Here is a 16,275-nt window from a genome sequence, read left to right as displayed (position 1 = left end):
CCCCACCTGTTGTAGGGCTGGACGGCCCTCCAATGAGCCACAATATTCTGAACTGCTGCCCCCAGCGCTAGCGCAATAGGCCTCCCTCTTCAGGATTTCAAGGGGTACATCAGGGCGTTAGGAAGACCTAGTAGAATATAAAATGGGAATCTGGGTAGCTGCGTGTCTAGATGAGAATCTATCAAATCAAGGATTGGGGTCCAATAGGGCTGGAGTCTGTCGCAGCTCCAGAGCAAGTGCTCCAGCGTTCCGAGTTCCCCACATCCCTCCAGCAGCGGTCGCTAACTCGGGGGTCCCATCGATGTAGCCTCTCGGGTGTATGGTACCAATAGGTGGCAACTTTGGTCATTGTTTCGGTAAGACCTGTGTGGTGCGCCGAGTGCCTAGCTCTATAATACACTCCCTCCCATTCTTTCCTTGTGAGTTGGCGCCCCAGATCTTTCTTCCATCCGGCCCTCCCTGCGTTATAGGTATGTATGTTGGTGAGGAGTAAGTGCTGGTAGAGGTCTGAGATTAGTTTTTTGTCAGATGTGCGAGTTAGCAGCCACTTCTCGTATGGGGTGAGGTGTCGCTGTGCCCCGGGTTGGATCGAAGGGTGCAGAACCCAATGGCGGATCTGCAGGTAAGACAGGCGGTCTGTCTCAGAGATACCGTAATTCTCTTTCACCTTTTGGAAAGGGAGGATGCCCTTGAGGTTGCAGGGGGTCGCCCTCCAGGCAGCATGGGCCTTAGAGTCTAATCCTGGTGTGAAGTACGGATTGTGGAAGATTGGAGTCATCGGTGAGGGGAAAGAGGTGAGCCCTCGGGCTACGGCCACTCTATCCCACACCCCAAGGACCGTGCTAGTGACCATTGAGGCGTACAGGTTGGGGGGTCTATGACCACGCGGCAGGAACGGGACGCCCTGCAGTGTGCGACCTGCCACAGCCTGATCTTGAAAGAGCCAGTGTTTGCCTAATTCTAGCTGGTGCCACTCCACTAATGTGCGCAGTTGCGTCGCCTGAAAGTATAGTGTGAGGTCTGGCAAGCCTACTCCACCGTGTTCAGGCGGTAGCGTGGCAATAGTATGTTTAAACCGCGGCCGTCGGCCGTTCCAGACAAATGGTGCTAGTTCCGATTGTGTCTTCTGAAGCCACCCCGCTGGCGGACGCAAGGGGAGGGTCTGGAATATATAAAGAATCTGCGGCTGCAGGGTCATCTTGGCGGCCGCAATCAGGCCCAGCCAGGACAGAGTGAGGTGTTTCCATCTCCTGAGATGGGCTCGGAGTTTCATGCTGAGGCTAGTATAGTTGGCCTTTGTAGTGGCCTGCACCGTTGGCGCCAAAAGGACTCCCAGCGGAGCAGGATGTGGTGAGTGTAACAGTGCCCAAATTAGGAGGTGACTATATGTGAATGTGTAAGTGTATTAAAAAATGCGAAAGTTGTCCCCTTACAAAAATCTTTAATTATCCCGGAAGACAGCAGCCGAGAGAGCAGGTATTCAGCGGGGAGTCGCGGGTGCCGAAATAGACACCGCGTGAAGGAGTCCCGCGCTGTCTTTTACCGAAGGGGTGTGACCATGCCTCAAAGGAAGTTTTTGGTGTATCCCTACTAAATATTGTAGTGGGTAACTACGGAAATTATCCGGTATTTTATCACTATATATATTTTTCACATTTGGAGTCTCTCGGGAGGGTATGCCTTAGCGCACGCACACCACCGGAGGACTTTTGTGTAGGTCCTGACGAATGCTGAGCAAAACGCAAATTTACAGCAGAAACATGTTGACCAATTTTTGATTCTTACTAGGACTCCGGTTCCGTAACTCAGAACCCTGAGTAGTCCGTCCACTTTGTTTTTATCTAATGCAGGTTGGCCATTATTAAAGATTTTTGTAAGGGCACAACTTTCGCATTTTTTAATACACTTACACATTCACGTATAGTCACCTCCTAATTTGGGCATTGTTACACTCACCACATCCTGCTCCGCTGTAATCAGGCATTGAAGCACGCTGGGGGGACATTCGGTCACCCCAGCGGGGACCCAATGATGAAGCATGTCACCAACTAGTGGTGAGTGAGGGTCCTTCTAATAAGCAAGGTTCTTTTCCCCTTTCCAACACTGGGTGACCATAAAGCCCATTAGGTTTCATCCTCAGAAGAGGACCTGTTGGGCGTTCATAGAGAGATTTCACTTTGTACATGCACGTGTGTGAGTATTTATCACATTTGCAGCACAGAGCGAAATAAGCTCTACAAATAGAGCCCGTAGGGACTGCATCGGGTTGGTCAGCGATAATAAGATATCGTCAGCGTAGAGACTGATCTTATGCGTGTCTCCGCCAAAGGGGATGCCAGAAATGAGGTTGTGTCGCCTCACCCGCTGCGCCAGTGGCTCCATATAGAGCGCGAACAAGAGGGGGGAAAGTGGACACCCTGTCTGGTCCCTCTGCCAATTTCAAACCGCGGAGAGGTGTGACCATTGACCCGCACTGCTGCATTAGGTCAGCGATAACAATTAAATATGCGGTTGCGGAGGACCTCTCCTACTCCGAAGCGTTGTAGCACCAGGTCGAGGTAGGGCCAATGCACCCTATCGAATGCCTTCTCCCATCGATGGTGAGGAGCATACAGCCCGGTCTCGTGCGCGACCCGGCCTCGATAAGATGAAGAACTCGCCTGGTATTGTCACTAGTCTGTCTTTGTGGGATGAAGCCCGCTTGATCAGGCTCCACCAGTTGCTGCATATATGGTGCTGGACGACTTGCTAGGATGCCGGTGTAAAGCTTCAGGTCGATGTTCAACAAGGAGATTGGCCGATATGAGCTGCAGCTAGTTGGGTCTCACCCGGGTTTGGGGATTACTGAGATGGCCGCTTCTAGAAGGTCAAGGGGAATGGCGCCGGGCTGATCGAATGTGTTGAAAAGGTCATGCAGCAAAGGGGCCACTTGCGGGCAGAAGGTCTTATAAAAGGCCGCTGTATAGCCATCTGGGCCTGGTGATTTCCCCAATTTAAGGCGAGAAATCGCCGAAATGACCTCCTCGAGGCCAATGGGGCGATCGAGAAATGCCACCTGCGCCTCGTCTAGGGATGGGAGTGTTGCGCCTTGCAGGTAGTCCAGGCTGGCCTGCGGGTCTAGATGGTCAGCATCGTAGAGGGCAGCATAATAATCGCCGAAGGTCGCAGCGATAGCTGCATCCTCAGTGATAAGGGCGCTTTGCGTAGACTGGAGGGATCGTATATGTTGTCTCTGGCGTTGTTCTCGTAATCTGCTCGCCAGTAGCTTCCCGCAACGGTCTCTTCCGGTGTAGTACGCATGTTTGAGGCGCATGGCGGCGTATTCCGCCACGTCTTGGTCCACGGCCGCCAGCATTTTCCTTTCAGTGCAGAGTTGGCGCCACGCCCGTGCCGCCCCAGTGCGTTGGTGCATCTGCTCCAGTTCCGCCACGCGTTGAGTGAGTTTGGCCCTCTTTTGCGCCCGTTCCTTATTATTAGCTGTAGCTATCGAGATGATTTCACCGTGGAGGACCGCTTTAAGGGCTGCCCATTGCGTGGCTTTAGACGTGTCCTCGTTAGCATTATGTGTCAAAAACTGAGCGAGCGCTGTTTTGAGACGCTCCTGCGTGGCTGGGGCCTGTAGGAGGCCATACCGCAGTCTCCAGTGTCTCTGGGGGCCCGGCGTGGCTGCGACGCGAAAGGACGCTACCACAGGCGAGTGGTCAGATAAAGAGGCTGGGAGTATCTCCACCTCCTGCGCCTGTAAGGTCAGTTGGGAAGAACACAAAAAATAATAAAGCCACGCGTACGTTTTGTGGGCCGCCGAGTAATACGTGTACGAGGTTGTGTGTGGGTAAGCGTGTCTCCACAGATCCACGAGATCTAAATCTGAAATGTGCGTGTGTCCCGACGCCGATAGTGCCCCCACCTGGTCGAACCTCTGGCCAGAGCGGTCTCCTGAGTTGTGAAACACCAGGTTTAGGTCACCTCCGAGCAGTAGGTGTGGGTGTGTAGTAGGTGTGGCTGCGTCTAAGGCTGTGTGCAAGAATTTCCCTTGACCCTCATTGGGAGCATATACAGTGCCTATCAGCAACGTTTGACCCGCTACCTGGAAGCGGTGGACAAGCAACCTCCCCCTAACCTCAGCCTCCTTCTGCAGGACTCTCCCCCCAAAGGATTTGGCCACCAGTATCGCTACCCCCGCTACCTTTTTATGGGCAGACGAGAAAAACTGCCAGGGGAAGGATCGAGACTTTAGTCTATGGTGATCCTTAGGTACTAAATGAATTTCCTGTAAGAGGCAGATGTCCGCCTTCGAGTGCTCCAGAAAGGATAGCACCGCTTTGCGCTTGACCGGGTTGTTAAGGCCCCTCACGTTAAGCGTGAGCACTGTCAAGGGATGTGTCATTGCGAGTGGGCCGTGGGGTTAGCTAAGCGCAGCATCTGGCCTGCAAATGCCCGTGGCAGGGTCTTCCCCTGTCTGATGTGGATCAGCCTATGGAACCTGATTGCGGAGTCAAAATCCCATGGACAAGGAGGGCCCTCCCCCCCCTCCCACACCCCCAACACCCCTGATAACCGAACTCCCACATCACCCTCCCGTGTTCCCCCCTCCCTTACCCCTACCCCAACTGTGGAAGAGTCATTAGCAAACATTGTCCCAGGTCCAGTAAACAGTCCAGCTGGTCCTGTGGTAAAGTGTAACGATGATGGGTAGGCAATGGCAACGGCAACCTGTCGGCTCCCCGCCCCGCCCCCCCGCCTCGCGGCGGCCATGCTTGTCAAGAGCCCCAAACACTATCTCTCATGGTGCGCTGGCTGTGTCTTTTGACACCTCTTGGATAGCGGCTGCGTGTTCCAGGGCCACTGTTTCGGGGTCAGGCTTATTAACCTTCTTTTTAGGGCGCTTGTGTCTCACTTTCTGCCAGCCCCCTCTATCGCCTGATAGGAGCGTCGACTGTGACGGGGGCGCACCTGAGTCATCTCCCAAACCTTCCTCCTCATGCGGGATGCCCAGTAGGTCACATGTGTCATTTAGTGATCTGAGTTGTTGCAGGGACCCGTTCCATTTAAAAATGATGCAGAATGGGTGTCCCCAGGAGTATGGGATCCCCTTCTCTCGCAGAAAGGCCGTAACTGTTCTGAAGGCCCGCCGCTTTTGAAGGGTGATTGCGGACAGGTCCTGAAAGAGTTCCACCACTTGGCCACGATAAGTGATGGGTTGTTTTTGCCGGGCTGCCTTCAAGATGCGATCTTTGAGGGGGAAGTCCGGGAGATAGGCGAGGATATCAGGTGGGGGGTTGGTTGCTCATCGTGGAAGGCCCACCCTGTGTGCCCTGTCGATCCTGATCTCAAAGTCGTCCGGCTCACCCAGTATGTCTCTGAACAGGCCCTGTAGATAGGCCGTGACGTCTCCCCCTTCGGACTTTGAGGGCACGTTCTGGACGCGTATGTTATTACGTCTTGAGCGGTTCTCCAGGTCCTCTGTGTGTGCCTGCAGGTCCATCTGTTGCTCCTGGAGTCTAATTATTTCTTGTTGCAGGACATGCACTTCTTCGCCCCTGGCAATGTCCGCTGTCTCCACTTCTGCTACCCTTTCTCCAAGTTCACCCATATCTCTTCTCAGTTCTTTGTATCCCCCTGCCATCTCCTGCTTCAGGGTCTGAATATCTTCCTTGAGGGAGGTGAATAGCGCTTCCATAAAGGACTTTGTGGCTGGAGCTTCTCCGTCCGCTCGGTCACCATCTGTGTCGGTTTGTCGGGGCTCTTTTCCCCTTTGGTTGCACCCTTCACCAGCATGTCGGTGATCATGCGCCCAGCACGGCGGTTGGACGAAGACATGGTCAAGGCACGGCCTGTGGCTGAGGGTTCTCCGCTCTCTGGGCTGCCCAGGAACCCCCGGTGGTCTTGTCGGTGGCATTTGGCAGCTGCGCTGCGTAGGCCCCGTCTCGGACCCTGGGACACTGCCCCCCGCGTCCTGGTTCACCACCCCAGGGAATGGTAGGCCGATCCCCCCGGTCTGTTCTCCTCACTGCCCAGGTAGGTTGGAGGTGGAATGTCTATGGCGGTGCTACGGTTCCCTGCGCCTCGGGGGTGATCGGCGGTTACTGCCGGTAGCTCAGATCCCCGCTCTCCTGGGTCGGTGGGCTACTCTTCCGGGTGCGGTGGCCACAGGAGGTCTGTGGGTGCCCAGACTATGGCAGCGGTCGCTCAGCCGGTGCTACGGTTTCGCTCGTGGGGTGCCGCCGCCAATCCCTCTCGTGACCGGCAGCCTAGCTTGCTATGAGTCAGCAATGTCGGTCACCGGGTGCTCGCTTGTGCCCCCCGAGTCTCCCGCTCGTCACCCCCAAGATCGCTCCTCACCTCCAATCTTCTGAATGTGGCAGCTCCAGGCCTCGCGGTGGGGACCCCTGTTTCCCGTCGGGACACCTCTTCTACTGGTTCCCGCCTCGTCACTACAAATGGCGCCAACAAAGCCGCTCTGCCACTCGGCCCGTCCCGGACGGGATCCGGGCTGCTACATACACTTCTGGCCTCCGCAGGTTGTGCCGGCTGCCACACAGTCCCGGGCTCTGTCCGCCGGGGTCCGCGGGGCCTGTGCTGTGGTAGGCCCGGGAGCCGAGGCCTCGAGTTTCACGGCTCCGCGGGCGTCTCTCGTCTTCTCGGCCGGGCCACTGTAGGGGGAGGCGGAGGTCTGGGCCCCGGATGCGGTCCCTCGGTCGGAGTTTGCAGGCTGCAGGACCCTCGGGGATAACCGGCGGTGAGCCGACCGGTCCTCTCCCCACGCGGGCCACGGCGTCTTGTTAGTGCAGCGCCGGCGGGCGTATCGCAGCGTACGCCATTTCCCTCCGCTGCGATCTTGGCTATGCTTCGCCGTTGATCCCTTCTTGGTCAGTGTACCGACCAGATTTTCAGACCAGATGGAATCAGCCCCTAGGGGCCCCTCTAACCCAGCCGGAACGTAATCACCTCCCTCCTTAGAACATATTTACAATGGGTATAGATATATATGTATGTACATCTCGTACCTAAGGATGGGGAAAATAGCAATAAACATGCATTGGTTTTCTACAATATCCTATTCACACCTACTAGTCTCGCGGCCACTTAGGCCCAGACTGATCTACCCTGGGGCAGGTCTGATAATATACTCTCACACACTGATCTCTCTCAGTGCTCACTCGACACGCAATCCGGCGCACCTACACACATGGGCCTGCAGTCCCAGTGCTCTCATTTATACCCGGTCCGCAATCCGGCAGACCTACACACCCCTCTATCTTAGGTGCTCTCACTTACACACGGTCCGCAATCCGGCAGACCTCCACACGTGTCCCTCCGGTGCTCTCACTTACACACGGTCCGCAATCCGGCAGACCTCCACACCGTGTCCCTCCGGTGTTCTCATTAACGCCGTGTACCAACGACGATCACTTTCCTATGAACACTTAAGGATGAAGTCTTTTGTTATCTATTTGGGATAGAACTACGACAATAGAAATTGGTATGGCTTTCCAAATTACAATATGTACCTTCTGCTCCTGACATCAAATGTTCCCTCTCTCCCTACTTGCTCAGTCACTCCTTACCTGATCGGGATTCGCATCCGCTCATGCAAACAATGCCTGACTAGAAGACCAGGTTACCCTGATTGAACAAGAATACAAGGCACATGTCGGTTCACTAAGAATTGGGGTGTTTTATTACAATAAAAATTAACACAATACTACACAATGTATATACTGCAAAGAAAAGTAAAGGTTAGAACGCGCGCTTAACAAGGAAAGGGCAGAGATCACCTGGTTAATATGAAGTCGGGGCTCGGCAGTCATCTAGGTTCCCTCCTCGTCTCTGTGTCTTGGCTCGTCTCGGAATCACACCTCAGCCGTCACGGGTACACGTCTGCACCGCTAGGCTCAATCTCCTCTGCTTCCCTCCAAGTCACTGGAACCTTGCTCGCTATTAGCTACCGTCTCTCTCTCTCTCTGTCTCTGTGCGCTCCGCGCTATTTCTCCTTCAGTCTTTCTCAGAGAGTCTCGGTTTCAGGATCTTTCTCGGACTTCAAAATGGCGATTGTCTGCCTTGGAAATAATTAATGGCATAGATGCTAACGGCTAGCTGCCGCCTACAGACTGACTGACTCATTGCCTAACACTTTCGCTAATATCAAAACCTGTCCCTTCATGGAAAGTTACGGCCAGTAACCTGCCGCCCACCAAATTCTTGTACCTCCCCGTACCAAGGGCACGTTCCCAGCCGGCCGGCCTGGAGTTGTGTCTTCGGAGTGGAGAAAAATACAGTCTTTCGATAAGGGCCGGCTCCAAGCGAACAACACCTCGAAACTAAAACATTACACTTGACCTAGAAAGCCTCTCAAGCTACCAGGCAGAGAGCAAGATGGAGTCTGTCCCGTTTAAGGCCTACAAGGCCCAAAATATGCATAACTCCACGGAAGATATACTAACACTCTTGCAAAAGGATGGATCATCACTAACACTTATATATCTATCCCCTAGCTTAAGTTTATAAGCCCTGATCTAAAGAAAAGGGTACGAAAATGCACTTCTGTGCCTCATGGATAGGTCCTACTTATAATCCTAATCCCTATACTGCAAGGGTAATAGGCTGGAGTCATCTTCTATCATCCTCCCTCTAAAAGAGGGTCGAAAAAGTCGGCTATTACAGTCAGGCAGACTCCAAAGCCGTGTCGGCGGTGCAGGCTGCAGCCGCGAGCAGGTGAGGTTCAGTGCTGTGGTCGTGTTAAAGTGCTTTAGGCGAAGGCCGGGGCAGGGAGCCACAGAGACCTGCGTCCGATCAGGTCGCCATCTTCGTCCCCCTGGTCTTTAACAGCTAGAGTAGGGTGCATCGCAGTTTCAGACCTGATCAAAAGCATCAATCAGCATCCTGTCTCCTCCTGAATACCAGCGCCTCCTCCCTGTATTGCTGTTGTATTTTTCCATTTGGTCCCACAGTTAACACACCTTGTGATGCTGTCCGTTCCAATCTTTTAAAGCTGCTGAGTTTGTAGAGAGTGATTTCTCCAACTTCTCAAGCTCAGTCTCCTGTCAGGGTAAGTCCAACATGGGGGAAAACCAAGGCCTTACTTTCTCTACAGAAGAGATTGATACCATCATGGGCGAGATCGCTGGTTTTGCAGATGCTAGCATTTCACAAACGATATCACAAACAGGCGATTGAGAGAAACTTACTGAGATGAAAAGGGAACGCATAAGAACCATACTACACGGTACCATTCTAAAAGAATATATTTCGAACAATATGGCTCCAAAGGGCCTTCTGGTGACAAACGCCCCACGGATTTTTCTTAACAATGCCCAATTTCGAAAAGACTGGGCCTTAATAGCCTGGCATTGTACACATGACTGGATTATGCTAATTATGAAAACGGCTATAAGATTATCGGAGACTATCCAAATTGATATCCAGAAAACTGAAGCACATATCAAGACAACAATAACTGGATATAAACGGAGACTTGATGAAATAAACAAAGAGATGACTGAATATAAGGATAACTTGACCCAACAAAAAGTCACCAAATTTCAGAAGGATCTGAAAAGATTCTCGTTTGTCAAAACCTATCCGTATTCTGACCCTGACTTCAAACCACCAGAGAAGGCCACATCCGATTCAGATGCCTCAAGTAACTCATCAGGCAGCAGCAGTGGGTCTAATACCAGCATCAACAGACAGCGAGGAAGAGGAGGCAGAAGAGGGCAAGGAAACTTTTGGCCTGGAATCAATGCTCCTATGTTTCAAGACCCTTTCAACCAGTCCAATTTCCAAATGTTTGGATGGCAACCTCCTTTTCAGCCACATTTTCAGCCTCCCCCATTCCACCAAAATCAGTTTCGGCCCCCTTTTTTTCACAGGGGCAGAAGGGGAAGAGGAAAAAACAGACAGGCCAACCAAGTGCACTGGGAGGAAGACGACCCGGTGAGCAACAGAACGAAGAGCAAGGCAGGCACGAGCAGTGCGAAACCTTAGTCACAAATCTATCCTCAAGACCTTTAACATCTACTGAAGAATGTGTTTTAAACAAGGGACTTGGCTACGTCCCCACTGCCCGTTTGGACAAGTTCCAGTTACACTGCGAGCTGGCTAGTTTCTTCAGAAAACTAAGACTTAAGGCGTTTTTTGAAAAGCAGGGCCCACCCAAGGAAAGTGGTGTGGTGAATGAAAGTGGACTAAGGTTGAAGTCGACCTTCATGCCCCCCCCCCACACACTACCCCGGTTGAACTAATGGCTTTTGAACAAGCAGTTTACAATGATGTCGAAAAAATGCAGACATCCTCTCAATTCCAGAACTTGAGCAAATCAGAAAAAACAGCAATAAAGGAACTACGTGAATGTGAAACCACTATAATAAAACCTGCTGACAAAGGCGGCGGACTTGTTATTATGGACATGACCGCCTACCGTGAGGAATGCACCCGCCTTTTGAGCGATACTAAGAACTATCAGGTGCTAGATACTGATCCCACAGATGAATTGAAAGCTGAAATCCTCCAACTAGTTGAAATTGCTGAAACCTCGGGCACTATATCAAAACAGGAAGCAGACTACCTATGTACCACTAAAGGCAAAATCCCTTATTTCTACATCCTACCGAAAATGCATAAGGGTAGACTACCACCACCTGGACGACCGATCGTTTCAGGCATTGGTTCCCTGCTAGAACCGCTTTCTAGGTTCTGCGATTTTTTCCTGAAAACTATTGTTCAGAAATCAACCACCTATCTACAAGACACCAAGAGCCTACTAAATCTATTACAGAGTCTGGAGGTTGATGAAAATACAGTCTTGCTCAGTTTTGATATAGAGAGTCTGTACACGAGTATACCCCAGGACGACACCATCAGAGTCCTGGGTAACACCTTGGAAAATGCAGACTGGCCTTTCCATACATCAAAAGCCTTCATCCTGGAATGTGCTAAATTGGCCCTAAAACGGAACTACTTCGAATTTGAGGGCACTCTATTCCTGCAGACTGGGGGCACGTCAATGGGAAGCGTTTTTGCCCCCAGTATAGCAGGTCTGTACATCTACAACTTCGAAAACAAATTTATCCTGAATGAGAGAAATCCCTTTCGCGCAAATATAACATTTTGGAGACGTTACATTGATGACGTCCTGGCAATTTGGCAAGGACCTGTTGAACAGCTGGATCAGTTCATTAACTGGATTAACACTTGTGACAACAACCTCAAATTCACCAACTGCTATGACAAGCAGGAAATTGTGTTCCTTGAGGTGGTCATCAGCAAAGAAGGGAATCAGCTAGAAACTAGAACCCACTACAAACCTACCTCAAAAAATAATCTAATAAGATTCGAGAGTTTCCATCCACGGCCACTAAGGGAGAACCTACCCTACGGACAGTTTTTAAGACTGCGGAGAAACTGCAGCCGACTATCCGAATACAAAAAACAAGCAAAAGACCTGTCTGAAAAATTACCCAAGTTAAATAGTGAACAAATGCCAAAAGAGAGCGAGGAATCAGCCTAGAGACGCCCTTCTTGAAGAGAAAACTGAGAGGAATGAGGAAATACCCTTGACATGTGTGACCACTTTCAACCCTATATCAAACCAAGTGACCAGAAGCATTAATAAAAACTGGGCTATCGTGAACACTGGAAATCTGCACTGGGAGAAGCCTCTGTTCTCTTTTAGGAAGTCACAAAGTATAAAAGACACTCTTGTGAATACTAGACCAAAAGTCAGAACAGTACAAACCACACCATCAACAACCAGGACCTGGGGTTTACCAGATATAGTCGGTCACTACCGCTGCGGAGATTGTAGTGTATGTCATCTGACAAGGAATACCAAAACACTAGATCTGGAGCCTGGCAAAATCTGGAGGCAGATTTCACACACGAATTGCAACAGTAGCAATGTGGTATATTTAATCGAGTGCACTTGCAACAAGCGGTACATAGGAATGACTACTCGGAAAGTCAAACAAAGGATATGCGAACATCGCAGCACCATACGCTGCAAGAAAAACGCAACCCGACTTACCGATCATTTCATTGAGAAAGGCCACACACCAAACGATATGTTTTGGACAATCATTGAGCAAATGACCCCTGGACCAAACATACAAAAACGTCTATATGAGAAAGAGCAAAGATGGGTATACAGATTATCCACACACGTGAACGGCCTGAACGATAATATACCCTGGGCGAATGTACTCTCCTAAAGTACTGGTGTCTAGCCATGTAATGATATATATCCTGCTGAATGGTTATCCCTGGTTCTGTTTCCATGTGTAAGACCACGCTCCCTTGACCCCCCTCCTTTTTTGAGTCTGAACGCTCCTCCTACAGGAGCTCTAGTGAAAGAATTTGTGTTCCGTCTCTATGGTAACCTCTAACCTGACAGGCCTCCGTAGGTTCCCATATGACCGCATGACGCTCTTACGTCATGTTAGCCACGCCCACCCCAAATCCAATGGCGGCTACCTTTAAATACAACCCCGCACTTGGCTCTTAGCGGGCGTACGGAGGGGCGAAATAGGTATACGGCTGTATACAGACCACTGAAACTGTAAGTAAAATCCAGACTGCACTAAAGGAACACATCTGTTTCTAGTCACCCTACCTAAACATCAGATACGGTGCCGACCAGCGCCCCACCCAGCCCTTTTTTGCTGATCTCCTAAAAAACGTTTCCATTCCACAGAATATGTTTCCTGTACTGTGGCCTCCCTTCCCTCTAATCCCGTGAAGCATTCAAAACCCCTAAAGAGGAGTGAGCACGCTTTATTTACAATATGTGTTATGTGTTGTGTCCGTTTTGTATTGTTTATTTTGGATCAAGTTGTACTTTTAGCACGTCGGTAATACCTGGCACCATTAAAATATGAGTAAAACCTAGGCACGCACTAACTAGCCGTAACGAACCAGTAGTCAATAGACTTTGCTCGTTCCCTTTCACACTTATATTGATAGGTGTGCCTACAATCAACCCAATATCTTCACTGTTAAAACAATACTCAACCACCGCACCTGAGTAGTTCGCTTTAATTGGATGTGGGATGATTCACAGAAAGAGCAGATCCGTCACTTCACTACGTTGCAGGCATGTAACTAGTTTTTGTTGACTTAAAATTTAATTTCTTCTTCTCCACAGGTTTTTTCTGCTTTTAATGCAACCACTTTTGGGTTGCTTATTTATCTGCCCTATAACATATTTTGTTATCTGGGAACAAAGGGTTGCAGGCACGGCAGGGTGTTAGTGTACCCTGACCACCCAACACCTTTATTTTGGTCCTGATGAAAAACCGGTAATTTCCTTTACGGTTTGAAACATGTAGAGCTCACACATACCTCACAGATACATTTGGTCAGAATAAAACCATCACTGTATCGATCACGCACTGTTTTTATTTTTGTCCAGTAGTCTTAGAATAAAATATTGTATAAGCCATACCAGGACAAATTTTAATTCACTGATACCCCTTTTTTCTTTACATTCATCACTCACATACCCGCTCCACTGTATCCCAGGTGTTGCAGCACACCTTGATGGCACTCGGCTGTCAAGGTGGCCCCGATGATGAAGCATGTCACCGACCATGTCGGTGAGTGAGGGGTTCTTTAAAAACAAAGAAGGACTTCTTCTTTTTTCATTAGAATTCCATCCCACCGATATCGCTCTTTAGCCTTATCTATGGTGATACTCCTCCTTTTGTTATATAGTTAGGGGTAAGTCTCCCACCAGGATGCGCCGTATGCCAACTGTAGTTACCAGGCACACCCCTCGAAGCAGCACCTTCATGGCTTCCCACTCTGTTGCCCTACTCCCCGCAATCTCCCAATTTTGTTCAAAGTATTGCATTAGTGTCTCCAACGATGTACCCCTGAAGGCCTGATCTGTCAGTGCATCAGCATTAAGCCTCCCTAATGGTATCTTCGGTATGTGTCGTTGTAGCAAATTTGTGATCAGAAGTGGGGAATGATCCGAGATATATCAAGCCAAATAGTGCATTCCCACTACTATGTGTATAGCAGCCGTGTGTATAAAGAAATAGTCCAAGCGGCAGTGTGCACCTGTCACAGGGGTACAACAGGAATAAGGGAGCGTGTGCGGGTGAAGCATGCACCAGGTGTCAACTAAGTCAAGACTAATCTGCGCCTGCATAAGAGCAGCGGTCGCACGGGGTTCAGCGTCTACTCATGGTGGGAGGGGCAATCGATCAAGTTGCCCATCCAGTGCACAGTGGAGGTCGCCCACCAGGATGACCTCCCCCGCCAGGGAGATATGTGCAGCCGTCAGCACAGTACCAATAAAGTCCCCATTGTCAGTGTTATGTTATGTTATGTTATGTTATGTTATGTTAATTATTATTTGTACAGCGCACGTACGCCCATGGGCTTCATGGCGCTATTGGAAAGATCAGATAAATAACATAACAAGGGGAAAGTGTTAACAACAATCTATACAGCGAAAGCCTGTGTGAAGAGCAAGGTTTTAAATGCCTGTCTGAAGGTAAGGAGATCCTTACTCTGTCTAAGAGTCAGAGGCAAGGAGTTCCATAAGGAGGCTGCCAAGAAGTGGAAACAGCTGCCTCCTTGTCTCTTCTTCTTAAACCGGGGCACCACCAATAGATCTTTATGGGCTGAGCGCAGACTACGCGAGGGGGTGTATCTCCCTATCAGCTGTCTTATAAACAGGGGGCCCTTGCCTTGTAAGGCCTTGAAAATAATGCAACCGGCTTTAAATGCGGCTCTCTGGGCCACAGGTAGCCAGTGTAGTCTCTCTAGTCCTAGTTTGATGGATTCCCACTTGGGTAACTTGCAAATCAGCCTGGCTGCTTGATTTTGAAGATATTGCAGTCTTTTAAGTAGACCTGCAGGCAGTCCCAAGTATAGACTGTTGGAGAAATCAATGCGGGACAGAACTAAGGCGATAACTGCTTGGATCAGGGCAGAATGGGTAAGAAGGTGAGCAATTTTCTTGATTTTTCTCAGTTGGAAGAACCCCGAGGAGACTACTGTTCCAATCTGTGTTTTCAGAGAGAGATCCTCGCTGATGGTCACTCCCAAGCTTTTTACTGAGTGAGATTTTTTAGGAGGAAGGCCCATATCCAGGGGCCAGAAATGGGGGCCCCAGCTGATCTCACTCTTCCCTGGCAAGATCAACTCGGTCTTGCCCGGGTTCAGATTGAGATGGTTCAAGGTCATCCACCTCTGGATATGGGTCATAGTAGCCTGGAAGTCACCAGCAGCATCGGAGGAGTTCAGGGTGAAAACGAGCTGCAAGTCATCAGCATAATTATATGCAGTGACTTTATAATCTCTCAAGGAAATCAATAGGGGCCGCATATACAAATTAAATAATAATGGGGACAAAGAGGAGCCTTGAGGGACTCCGCAGAAAGATTTAATTTTGAGGGCTGTAAAAGACCCTAGCCGGACAGACTGGGTGCGCTCCGATATGAAAGATTGCAGCCAGCCCAAAGCAGAATCTCTAAGGCCGGCCTGTTCGACGCGGTTGACCAGAATGGAATAGTCAACCGTGTCGAACGCTGCAGACAAATCGGGAAGCACCAAAGCCTGATGGAGATTTTTGTCGGCATTGGACCTCAGGGTGTTCTGGACGGCAAGTATCACTGCCTCGGTGGAGTGACAAGGCCGAAAGCCTGCCTGATTAGGTTGCAGGTATTTAGTGTTTTCAATAAATTTCGAGAGGCAGTTGGTAACATGAGCCTCCAAAATTTTTGAGAGGTAGGGCAGGAGAGAAATAGGCCGATAATTTGTGAGGTCGAGAGGGTCTATACCGGGCTTTTTTGTGAGTGGAATTAGTAAAGCCTGTTTAAAACTGTTTAAAACTGCGAGGGACCGTGCCAGAAATAAGGGATTCATTAAGCAGTGGTATCATGCCATGAGGGATGGCACGTCCAATTTCCCTCATAATGTGAGGTGGGCATATATCCTCAGGGATCCTGATTTTACTCGTGTCAACAAATCTGAGAACGTTTTTAGGTCAATAAGGGGGAAGGAGTGTAATGTAGAGGGGTTGTAAAAGCAGTCATCCAAGATGGCACAGACAGGGGATTGAGATATATTTTGTTTTATGGCGGCTATTTTTTCACTGAAGAAGTTATTCAAGGAGTCACAGAGTGTTTGTGTGGGGACTACCGGGGGAGAAGTTCTGTCATCGTTGCACAGCTCGTTCACAATGCTGAATATCTCCTTCGACCTGTTTTTAGAGTTTAAAATTTTTGTCGAGAAATATTCGGCCTTGTGGTGGAGAAGAATTTT

This window comes from Lissotriton vulgaris, chromosome 4_1 (assembly GCF_964263255.1).
Source record: "Lissotriton vulgaris chromosome 4_1, aLisVul1.2, whole genome shotgun sequence".
Taxonomy (NCBI): domain Eukaryota; kingdom Metazoa; phylum Chordata; class Amphibia; order Caudata; family Salamandridae; genus Lissotriton; species Lissotriton vulgaris.
The sequence above is the reverse complement of the archived record's forward strand: the minus strand, read 5'-3'. Positions refer to the sequence as shown.